This window comes from Rhinolophus sinicus, linkage group LG04 (genome assembly GCF_036562045.2).
Source record: "Rhinolophus sinicus isolate RSC01 linkage group LG04, ASM3656204v1, whole genome shotgun sequence".
NCBI lineage: Eukaryota > Metazoa > Chordata > Mammalia > Chiroptera > Rhinolophidae > Rhinolophus > Rhinolophus sinicus.
Window position 1 is genome coordinate 151813533 of NC_133754.1, and position 11067 is coordinate 151824599.

The 11067-nt window shown below is 34.7% G+C and overlaps 1 pseudogene; it reads left to right on the forward strand.

The window, feature by feature from the left end:
• The first annotated feature begins 8506 nt into the window (after window positions 1-8506).
• LOC109449914 (succinate dehydrogenase cytochrome b560 subunit, mitochondrial) lies at window positions 8507-8996 on the forward strand (annotated as a pseudogene).
• The last annotated feature ends 2071 nt before the right edge of the window (window positions 8997-11067 follow it).

Here is an 11067-nt window from a genome sequence, read left to right on the forward strand (position 1 = left end):
ACACACAGAGTGAAAGTACAGAGATGGAAAAAGATATTTCATAAAAATGGAAACAAACAAAAAGCAGGGGTAGCAATATTTACAACAGACAAAATAGACTTTCAAACAAAGGCTATAATAAGAGACAAAGAAGGATCCAATAACCCCATTTCTGGGTATTTAACTGAATGAACCCAAAATGCTACTTCAAGGGAACGTGTGCATCCATATGTTCATTGCAGCACTGTTTACAATGGCCAAGATGTGGAGGCAGCCTGGGTGTCCAACGATGATGGATGAATGGATAAAGAGGAGGTGGTACATATATACAATGGAATATTGCTCGGCCAGGGAAGGGAACGGGTTATTGCTATCTGCGATTAATTATGGTTTTTGCCATGGTGCTGAGAGGAGTATGTCAGACAGAGAAAGACAGATGCAATGTGATTTAGCTGGTATGTGGAATCTAATGAACAAAATAACCAAACAAATAAAACAGAAACAAACACATAGATACAGAGAACATTTTTGATGGTTGTCAGATGGGAGGGGTGGTGGGAGGGTTGGTGAAAAAGGGAAAGGGATTAAGAAGTACAAACTGGTGGTTACACAATAGTCATGGGGATGTAAAAGCATAGGGAATATAGTCAATAATATGGCAATAACTAAGTATAGTGCCAGGTGGGTACTAGACTAGTCAGGGGGACCACTTCTTAAATTATATAAATGTCTAACTATTATGCTGTACACCTGAAATTAATATAAAATAATACTGAATGCCAAGTGTAATTGAAAAACAAAATTTTAAAGGGGGGGCAAAAGGGGATGAGAGGTCCAAATTTCCAGGTATAAAACAGATAAGTCATGGTGATGTAATATACAGCATAGGGAATATAGTCTATGATACTGTGATACCATGGTACAGAGTCAGATGGTTGCTGGGCTTATCATGGTGATCACTTCTTTAGGTATATAAATGTTGAATAACTATGGTGTACACCTGAAACTAATATAATATTGTATGTTAGCTATATTTTAATAGAAATATTTTTATAAAAAGAATATTAGTTATCCTATACAGGACACATTTAGACTCCTTATTTAATCTATGACAAATAATTTTTAAATAAGAATTATTTATACATACTGAAAGAAAGAAATGTTAATGTTGTTCCTGCTGAGATATTTTTCAAATTATTTAACTTACTAAACAATGCAATGCCCTAATGTGTTTTTTTTTTGTTTGTTTGTTTTTTATTAGTTTTAGGTGCACAAAACAAAGTAATACTTAGACGTTTATCATTTATATCCCTCACACTGTGTCCCCCACCCCCTATCCACTATCCCTCTGACATCGCACACCGCCAATACATTTCCATTGTCTCTATTCCTAATCCTGCACTCCGTTTCTTGTAAGTATATACATATATATAAACTTGTAGTTGACATTCATTATTGTTCAGCTTCAGCTTCAGGTGTACAATGCAGTTAGAGCCACATACGCTTCTTTGGCTCCCAAATGTTTTCAACAATAACTTTTTCCTTGTTAATTTCCAAGTCTTGGCTGTATTTCCTGATACTTTCAAACATATGTCACGTACGAAATATGAAACTTTTCTAAGCCAAATTTTGGCATGAGGGAATTTTGGAAGTTGCATAGAAAGATTTGGGTTAAATAAACAGGACAGCTCGAAGCTGCCACAACTCCATAACAGTTTTACCTTGTTCAACTGTCGCCATGTCAACAAAGGCAAGGACAGTAACAAGGGGTGAGTGGGCTCTGATAAAAATTTCAACATGATGTAAAACACACCTTGAAGTATAAGATCTTACCCTGTAACTAACTTTTCAAAAAGAATCACTCAAAATAGTAATTAATTTGTATAGGATACAAGATATGAGGTAAAGTTAAGACACTGATAACAAATGTAATACAATACTGATATTAATCACCCTAGTTCCCTGAGACTCACAGTCAAAAGAAATATACAGGTAAAGCAATGTGAAAATTATTCTTAACCTTCAAGATTTTCTATACTTATAGCATTTGGAAAATGCCAGACATCTCTAATTATATAAAATCTATTTTCTTCAGATACTCTAAACCTGATTTTGTGAAGAATTACTAAGTAATAAATAGATAAAAAGATGTGAATTTATCACAGATATCTATCAATACTTGAGGACCAAGATATACCCTTAGGCACATTTTTCTTTTCCTTATAAACATTCAGCTTCATTATATAGGTAAGTAGGAAGAAAGCAAGTATAATAAAAAGAAATCTGAGATGGAAACATGAAACAGGGTCTTAGTCCCAATTTCATCCTCTTCTAAAATAGAGAATTGAGTGCAATGGCCACGATTATTCACCCCTCCCTACATCTACAACCTTTCAAATGTTGCTTAGTAGTTCATTAATACATAGAGACTATTTTGTCACCCCTGTGACTTGCTGAGCCAATAAAATGCAAAGGAAATGATATTTTGCCACATTGAAACCTAGAGATATGGTACACCTTCTGAGTTTGCTCCCCTCACCTTCACTACAAGAACATGCCTGAACTAGCCTACTGGAAGATGAGACACATAGAACAGAGGTGAATCAGTTCAGTGACTCAGGTGAGGCCCCAGACATATGAGAGAGCAGAGGCAAGATTCACAAAGTCACCTAGCCAATTCACACCTGATAGTCACAACTGACGTGTCAGAGAGCCTCACCAAGCGCAGTCCAAATCAGCAGAAACCACCCAGCTAAGCAACACGTTTAGCTGTTCTAAGATTCTGGTTGCTATTCTCAGCTTCTAAATTTGTTTTGTTTCAATGCAGCAATAGCTAATTGTTACCTCTGGCTTACTCAAGTGACCTCCTTGTTTAACTGACAGAATAGTATAGGTAATTAATAACAAGTATCTGTGTATATTTTAGAAAAGTAATAAAATAAAAATCCACAAATAGCTCTTTGTTTATAAATACCTGCATGTTTCATCTATCGGAATTAAGTATTAAATTTGGGCTCAAATGAAAAAACTGGCTCAGTTACAGATCAGCAGATGGCACCTATTCAAGTACCAAGAGGAGCTTGATTAACAGATTTGAAAAGGTTTAAAAAAATCAAACAATAAAATTAACTTTGTATGTCATTGATTTTTAAATGAAGAGATTATTTTAGCAACTTAATTATTCAATTCAATTTTTAAAAACTTTCTTTTCACTTGGACTTACTTTTAAATTTCCCTTAAGACTAGCTTAGTCTGGGAGATTTTAGGTTTAAATGGAATTTGGCTGACTATCACTCCTTTCTCTTAAAATACCTACACAAACCAGGAAAAAAAAGCAACACTAAAAAATTGACTATTACCTAAATTTAGAGGGAATTCCCTTTAACTGTTAAACAGTGGAGCTGAAATGAGCAAAGCAGGCAATGGCTGACCCATGTATTACTCTTAAAATGATCCTTCCATCACTCTGGAGGGTAGAGAAATCTCTTTCTCATTGACTCTCTGACCCTCTGGCTTGGAGAGACATACTTACATCCAACCAGGAAAAATAAAAAGATTATTTCTCAACTGAGTAGAAGGAGATATGACATGGCCATAATACTGTTTTCCCTTACCCTGCTCAGACTCCTCAACATCTTTTTACATCCTGCAACACCCCATAATAAAAGGACAGAGGAAGAAAAGAGTACATGAGGATTAGAGATCTCATATCCCATTCTGGATGGTGTGATCACATCGTTTTATATGGTAAGGAGAAGAGACTTACAGGAGCCTTTTATAAGTTTCTTTTAGGAGACTAAAATATACCCCATGAACTCAGATTGCCAGAGAATGAGACTTGAAGCTAAGCAGTGCTATTATCATGGCTTAGCTAGAAGAACCAACTTAGTAAATGCCTACAATCTAGAATTTATGCTAGAAACTAAGCATATCTACCCACGTTGCAGTAGAACTTAGTTCAGTCAACTCCCATGTACACTGGTTCCCCTCCGTTATCCATGGGGGACATGTTCCAAGCCCACCAGTAGATGCCTGAAACCATAGATAGTACCAAACCATATATATGGACTATGCTTTTTCCTATACATACATACTTTTTTCACTTAAAAGAAGAACTGAAGGGCTTCTCTTTGGCATATATGAATTGCCTGCATCACTACTCTTGCTCTTTGGGGCTATTATTAAATAAAATAAGAGTTACTTGCACACAAGCACTGAGATACCTTGACAAAAATTGATCTGATAACCAAGAGGACCGCCAAGTGATTAATGTGCAGGTAGCTATGCATGCAGCATAAAGATACTGGACAGAGGGATATTCACAACCTGGGTGGGATGGAGCAGAAGGACGGGAGATCTCATCATACTACTCAAACCCACCTGTAATTTAAAACTTGTAATTGTTTATTTATGGAATTTTCCATTTAATATATTCAGACCATGGTTAACCACAGGTAACTGAAACTGCATAAACTGAATCCAAGGATAAGGAGGAACTACTATAGAGAACAAGAAGCCCATCCACACATACACTCTGTTGGCAGATACTAAATAAAAGATAGATATTATCTTTCAAGAAAGAGTGAAAAAAAATTAAAAATTTATCAAAATAGAGCCAGTGGACTTCCACTTCTGGGAATGTGTAGTAGATGTACTTTTCACTATTTCTCCTGCTAAGTACAACTGAAAAATTCTGGATGTGTTTAGATAAAACAAATTTTAACAAGTACTCTGAAAGGTAAGGAAAAAAAGGCAGATTAACTAGGGACCTCAGGACTGAAGAAAAGATGTGATGGGAGTTCCCTTGGTTTTTCTATTGCCTTGTATAACCCAAATTTGGAGCTGAAGAATTTGAAAGCCGGAAAATGCCAAAGGGTAGAGATCCCCTTAAAAAAGCCGCAACAAAAACTCTCCCTCCAGCAAAAGGAGCAGGAAAGGCTAGCCTTGCATGACAGAGAACTTTTAGACAATAACAGCTTTATTACACCCAAACACTATAAGCCATGAACTAGAAAGAACTAAAATCAGATGAAAATCATAATAATAATCAACACATACCGATACTGTGATGACAGACATGTTAGAACTATTTGACAATTTTTTTAAAAAGCTATATTTGGACAAATGTATAATGACTTATATCCATCATTATATTATCATATGAAATATTTTCACTGCTCTAAAAATTCTCTGTGCTCCACCTATACATCCCTTACCCACCCCACATAACCCCTTGCAACCACTAATCTTTTTGCTGTCTCCATAGTTTTGCCTTTTCCAGAATATCACATGGTTCAAATCACACAGCATATAGCCTCTTAAGATTGGCTTCTTTCACTTAATAATATGCATTTAAGGTTTTTTCATGTCTTTTCATGATTTGATAGTTCATTTCTTTTTTTTTTTTACCACTGAAAAATATACCATTGTCTAGATGTACAACAGTTGATTTATCCATTCACCTGCTAAAGGGCATCTTAATTGCTTTTGAGTATTGGCAATTAGAATAAGTTGCTATAATCATCTTTGTGAAGGTTTTTTGCATGGACATCAAATTGGTAAATCAAATGCCAAAGAGCACAACTGCTGGATCATATTGCAAGAATATGTTTAATTTTGTAAGAAAGTTCCAAACTCTATCCCAAAGTGGCTATGACATTTTGCATTCCCCCTAGCAATGAATGAGAGTTCCTATTGTTCTACATTTCAACCAGCATTTGGTTTTTGAATTGTGGTCATTCTAATAAGTTTTCATTGTTATCTCCTTGCTTTGATGTGCCTTTCCCTGATGATGGAACATCTTTTCATGTCTATTTGCCATTTGTATAAACCCATAGAGTATACAACACTAAGAGTGAAGCTTAATGAAAAATATGACATTTGGGTGATTATGATGTGTCAGTGTAAATTCATCAATTGTAACAAATGTACCCCTTTGGTGGGGAATGTTGATAACAGGAGAGGCTGTGCATGTGTGGGGGCAAGAGGTATATGAAAACTCTCTACCTTCCTCTCAATTTTGCTGTAAACCTAAAAGTGCTCCAAAAACATAATAAGTTCTTTAAATATTAAAAGCCATCATAAAAAAATGTTTCAAAAAATAATTATAAGAACACTTGAATCAAATGGGAAAAAAATGGAAAGTCCCAGCAAAAAGAAAAAAAAGAAAAAAGAAAGAAAGAAAGAAAAAGAAAATCTCAGCGAAGAAATAGAAGATCTAAAGAAGAACTAAATGGAAACATTAGAACTAAAAAATACAATAACCAAAATATAAAACCCAATGTATGGACTCAACAAAAGAATGGAGGTGACGAAGAAAGAATCACTGAACTTGAAATCATGCAACAGAAATTACCCAATCTGAACAACAGATAAAATAGACTGGGGAAAAAATGAACAGAACCTCAGGAATTTGTGACTCCATAACAAAGGATCTCATCTTTGTGTGATGAAAGTCCCAGATTAGAGGAGGAAGACACTAAGGCTGAAAAGTACTTAAGATAATAGCTGAAAACTTCCCAAATTTAGCAAAAGACCTAAATCTACAGAATCAAGAAAGCAAGCAAACCTCAAACATGATAAACCTAAAGAAATCCATATCATGATAAAAATACAGTTAAACTTCTGGAAACTAAGACAAAACAAAAATCTTCAAAGCAGCTACAGAAATGAAACTAACTATGAGGGAAAACCATTTAAATGGCAGTGAATTTTTATCAGAAACCATTGAAACTAGAAGAAAGTAGCACAACAGTATTTTTTTGCAGAAGTATCAAAATGCAATAGTCCTGAAATCAGAATCTTATATTCAGTGAAAATATTCTTCAGGAATGAAGGAAAAATCAATATATTCTCAAATTAAGAAAAGCTAAGACAATGTGTTACCAGCAGATATGCAATTAAAAATGGCCACAGAGGCATTAAACGAAATTAAATGATTACATTAGGAATCACGCAACATCAGGAATGAAGAAAGAAGACAGTAAGCAAAAATATTGATAATAGGATTGACTTTCCTTCTCCTTTTGAGTCTCCTAAAGTACGTTTAATGGTTTAAACACAATTGTAGTAGTATCCAATATATATATACAAAATATTTAGGACAACTTTGTTATGAATGGTGGGGAGCAAAAGGAGATAAAAGGGCAGTAAGTTTTCTACACTTCATGGAAAGTAGTAAAGCAAACCATACCTATAGACTAATTGTTACATATAGATAATGTAATAGCTAGGACAACCATTAAAAAAAGGCTATATAAAAAGATATACTCGGGAATGTCATAGAAACGGCAGTGTGAGGGATGCTTCTTGAAATCTCCCCTGGAAGTTATTAATACCACAAATTGAACACCTTTAATTCCACAAAAAATATATTCAAAGCCACTATAAATAAATCAAAATAAAATTCTCAAAAATTTTAAGTAACACACAGGAAAAAGACAGAGAGAACAAAAGAAATTAAAATAGCAGAGTTAAGCCCTAATATATTAAAATTACATTAATTTAAGTGGTCTAAATATACCCATTAAAAGACAGAGAATTGGACAGTAGATTAAGGAACATAACCCAACTATAAGCTATCTACAAGAAATTAAATTCAAATGTAACAATAAAGGCAGTAAAATAATGGAGAAAGATAAAGCAGGAAAAAGAAAGCAAAAGTGATTCCATTAATATCAGATGAAGTAAATTTCAGAGCAAAGGAAATTACCAGAAAGACAGGGACATTATCTAATTATATAAGGATCAATCCATCAAGATTAGCAATCTTAAATGTGTATGTACCAAAACAACAGAACTGTGAAATATGTAAAGCAAAAACTATTAGAACTGGAAAAGAAATAGGAAAACGCACAATTATAATTGAAGAATTCAATAATCTTCTCTCAAAGATGGATAGAACAACTAGGCAGAGAAGCAGCAAGGATACAGAAGAATTCAACACCATCAACCAATGGGAACTGATTGACATTTGTAGGACAATTCTATCCAACCAGAGCAGAATATACGTTCTTTTCAAATGCCCATAGAATATATACCAAGATAAACTATATACAGGACCATAAAATAAACTGCAACAAATTTAAATTTAAATTCTTTAAAGTTTAAATAAGTAAATAAATAATTAAAATCATATACAGTATGTTCTCTAACAACAATGGAATCAAACACTAGAAATTAATAAGAGAAAGATAAGAGATAAATCTCCAAACATTTGTAATCTAAATAATACACTTCTGAATAAATTGAGAGTTAAAAAGGAAGTCTCAAGAGAAACAATAAAATATAAATTGAATGGGAGAAAATAAAAACGTAACATATCAAAATCTGTGAGACTCGGCTAAAACAGGGCTAAGAAGGAAATTTATAATTCTAAAAGTATACATCAGAAAAAAAGTCCAAACAAATAATCTAAGTTCCCAACTCAAGAAACTAGAAAAAGAAGAGCAAAATAAACCCAACGTAACCATAAGGAAGCAAGCAATAAAAATAACAGCAGCGACTTCTGTCTAGGCTGGAACTCAAGATGGCTACACTCTTGTTGAGACATGTTGGCCATCACTGCCTCCGTGCCCACCTTAGTCTTTGGCTGTGTATCAGAAATGCTCTTCTTTTGGGAACTACTGCCAAAGAGATGAAGAGGTCCTGGATCAAACCACCCTTTGCCTGCCTGTATCACTATCTACAGTTCGTTTCTTCCCATGGCTGTCAATTTGCCACCATGACACTGGTAATCCCTTGAGTTCAGAGGTCTCTCTTTTCGGCTTCTTAGCCCTGTTCATTCCTGGGAACTTTGAGTCTCTTTTGGAACCTGTGAAGTCCCTGTGTCTGGGGCCAGCCCTAATCCACACAATCAAGTTTGCTCTCATCTTCTTTTTCATGTATCACACCTGGAATGGGATCCAACACTTGATGTGGGATGTAGTAAAGGGCCTGAAGATGTCCCAGTTACACCGGTCTGCAGTGATGTCTTGGTTCTTACTGAGTTGTCCCCTGTAGGACTGATAGCCATGTAAAGAGCTGAAGTTCCAACATCATCTTCTTACAGGTTATTACACTGAGCTATCTTCCTGTTTGTCACTCTTATCTCCTGCCAGGGTAAATTCTTTTGATTTGTTTAGACCCTTTTGTGCTTGCAGATTCCTTCTGGAGTTCAACAGTAGAGTACCTTACAGAACCACAGTAATGGAAAAAGATCCAGTTTTTCCCTTATTTCTAAAGATGAAATGAGGGCAAAAACTCCTTTCCCTGCGCCCAGCTTGTGGCCTACTCTGGACCTAGGAGTAGATTATATTCCTCACATTTGGGCCTCGATTTGTTCTTGAGGGTCAGCGTTTGGCTCCTTCTTCTTGAGACAGTGAAAATGATGCCACCTCTGTGGCCTTGAACCATAGGCACTGGGAGTGGGGCTTCGGGTGCCATTGTCTGTGGGTTGATGGTATAAAAAACAATTCTGTTCATCAGTCCCAATCCAGGGCCTTTAGCACCTACACAGTGTGATTAAAGGAAGAAGGGGCGGAGGGTGATTGGGAATCGGCCTGTCCCAGATAGTTGGCTCTTCGAGATTTGAGAAGATCTATAGCTTTTGATGCAAGAGGAAGATCCAGAAAATTATTGTGGAATCTATTAAGGGTTATTTCTTCTCCTGCTGTTCCGGAAAAACAAGCCTCTTATTGTCATGTTTTCTAATCCAAATTCATGTGACATCTTTTTCTGAAACTAAATTACTCAGTTTGTCTTTGAAAAAAAATAAGAGCAGAAATCAATGAAACAGAAAACAGGAAAAAAAATAGAGAACATTAGTGAAACAGAGCTGGTTCTTTGAAAAACTCAGTAACATTGGCAATGTTCTAGCAGGAATGATAAAGAAAAAACGAAAGATGACACAATATCAGTTATGAAACAGAGGGTATTAAGTACAGATCCTACAGATATAGAAATAGATAGAATTGCAGAGAGCCCTTCCCAGTTCATTTAATGAAGCTAGTATTACCCAGATACCAAAACCACAGAGACAAAGCACAACACACACAAAAAAATATACAGACCAATACCCTTCATGAGTATGGGCACAAAAATCCTTAACAAAATATTAACAACTAGAATTCCACAATATATAAAAAGAATTATACAGAATTATACTAAGTGAAAATTATTCCAGGGATAAAAGTCTGGCTCAATAAAAAGAAAAAAATCTATCAATGGTTTAATATACAATGTATCAAAACACAATCTACCAATATAATCTAACAGGCTAAGGAAAATCACAGTATCATTACAATTACTGCAGAAAAGAAAAACATGACAAAATTCTAATACATTCATGTTTTTAAAAACTAAGAAAAATATAAAAAGAAGGGAACTTCTTCAAATTGATGAAGAGCATCTATAAAAAGCCTACCGCTAACATGACATTTACACTGAAAGAGAATGCGTTCTCCCTAAGAAGAGGAACAAAGAATGTCCTCACTCTTCACTCTAATTTGACACAGTAAAGAAAATTCTAACCAGTGCAATAAGCAAAAATAATGAATATGGATCAGAAAGGAAAATATAAATTGTCTGTATTTGCAGATGAAATGATTGTGTACACAGAAAATCTCAAGGAACTTAAAAAAAACCCTAGAACTAACAAGTAAGTTCAGCAAAGATACGGAATACAAAATAAACACTTTTTTTTTTTTTTTTACATACGGTACTAGCAATGAGTATATGAGTCCCAAATTAATAAACAGAATTTCACTGACAATTGCTTTAAAAAGGTATAGAACTTGGATGCTAAAAAGTATTTAGAAAAAAACTGATGCAAGAATTCAAAGAATATCTGAGTAAATAAAAAGATATAATATGTTTGTGGATTGAAAGTTCATCATAATAAAGATGTAATTGCTCTCCATCTTGTGACACCGGTACTAACACAATTCCTGTCAAAATTCCAGCAATACAGAGGGTGCCAAAAAAATATATACACATTTTAAGAAAGGAAAAAACTGTATTAAAATTGTAATACTCAATATATACCGATAACAAAAGATGAAAACAAGTCACATTTGACTTCTGCAATTACAAGAGGTGCTCAAAGTGGCT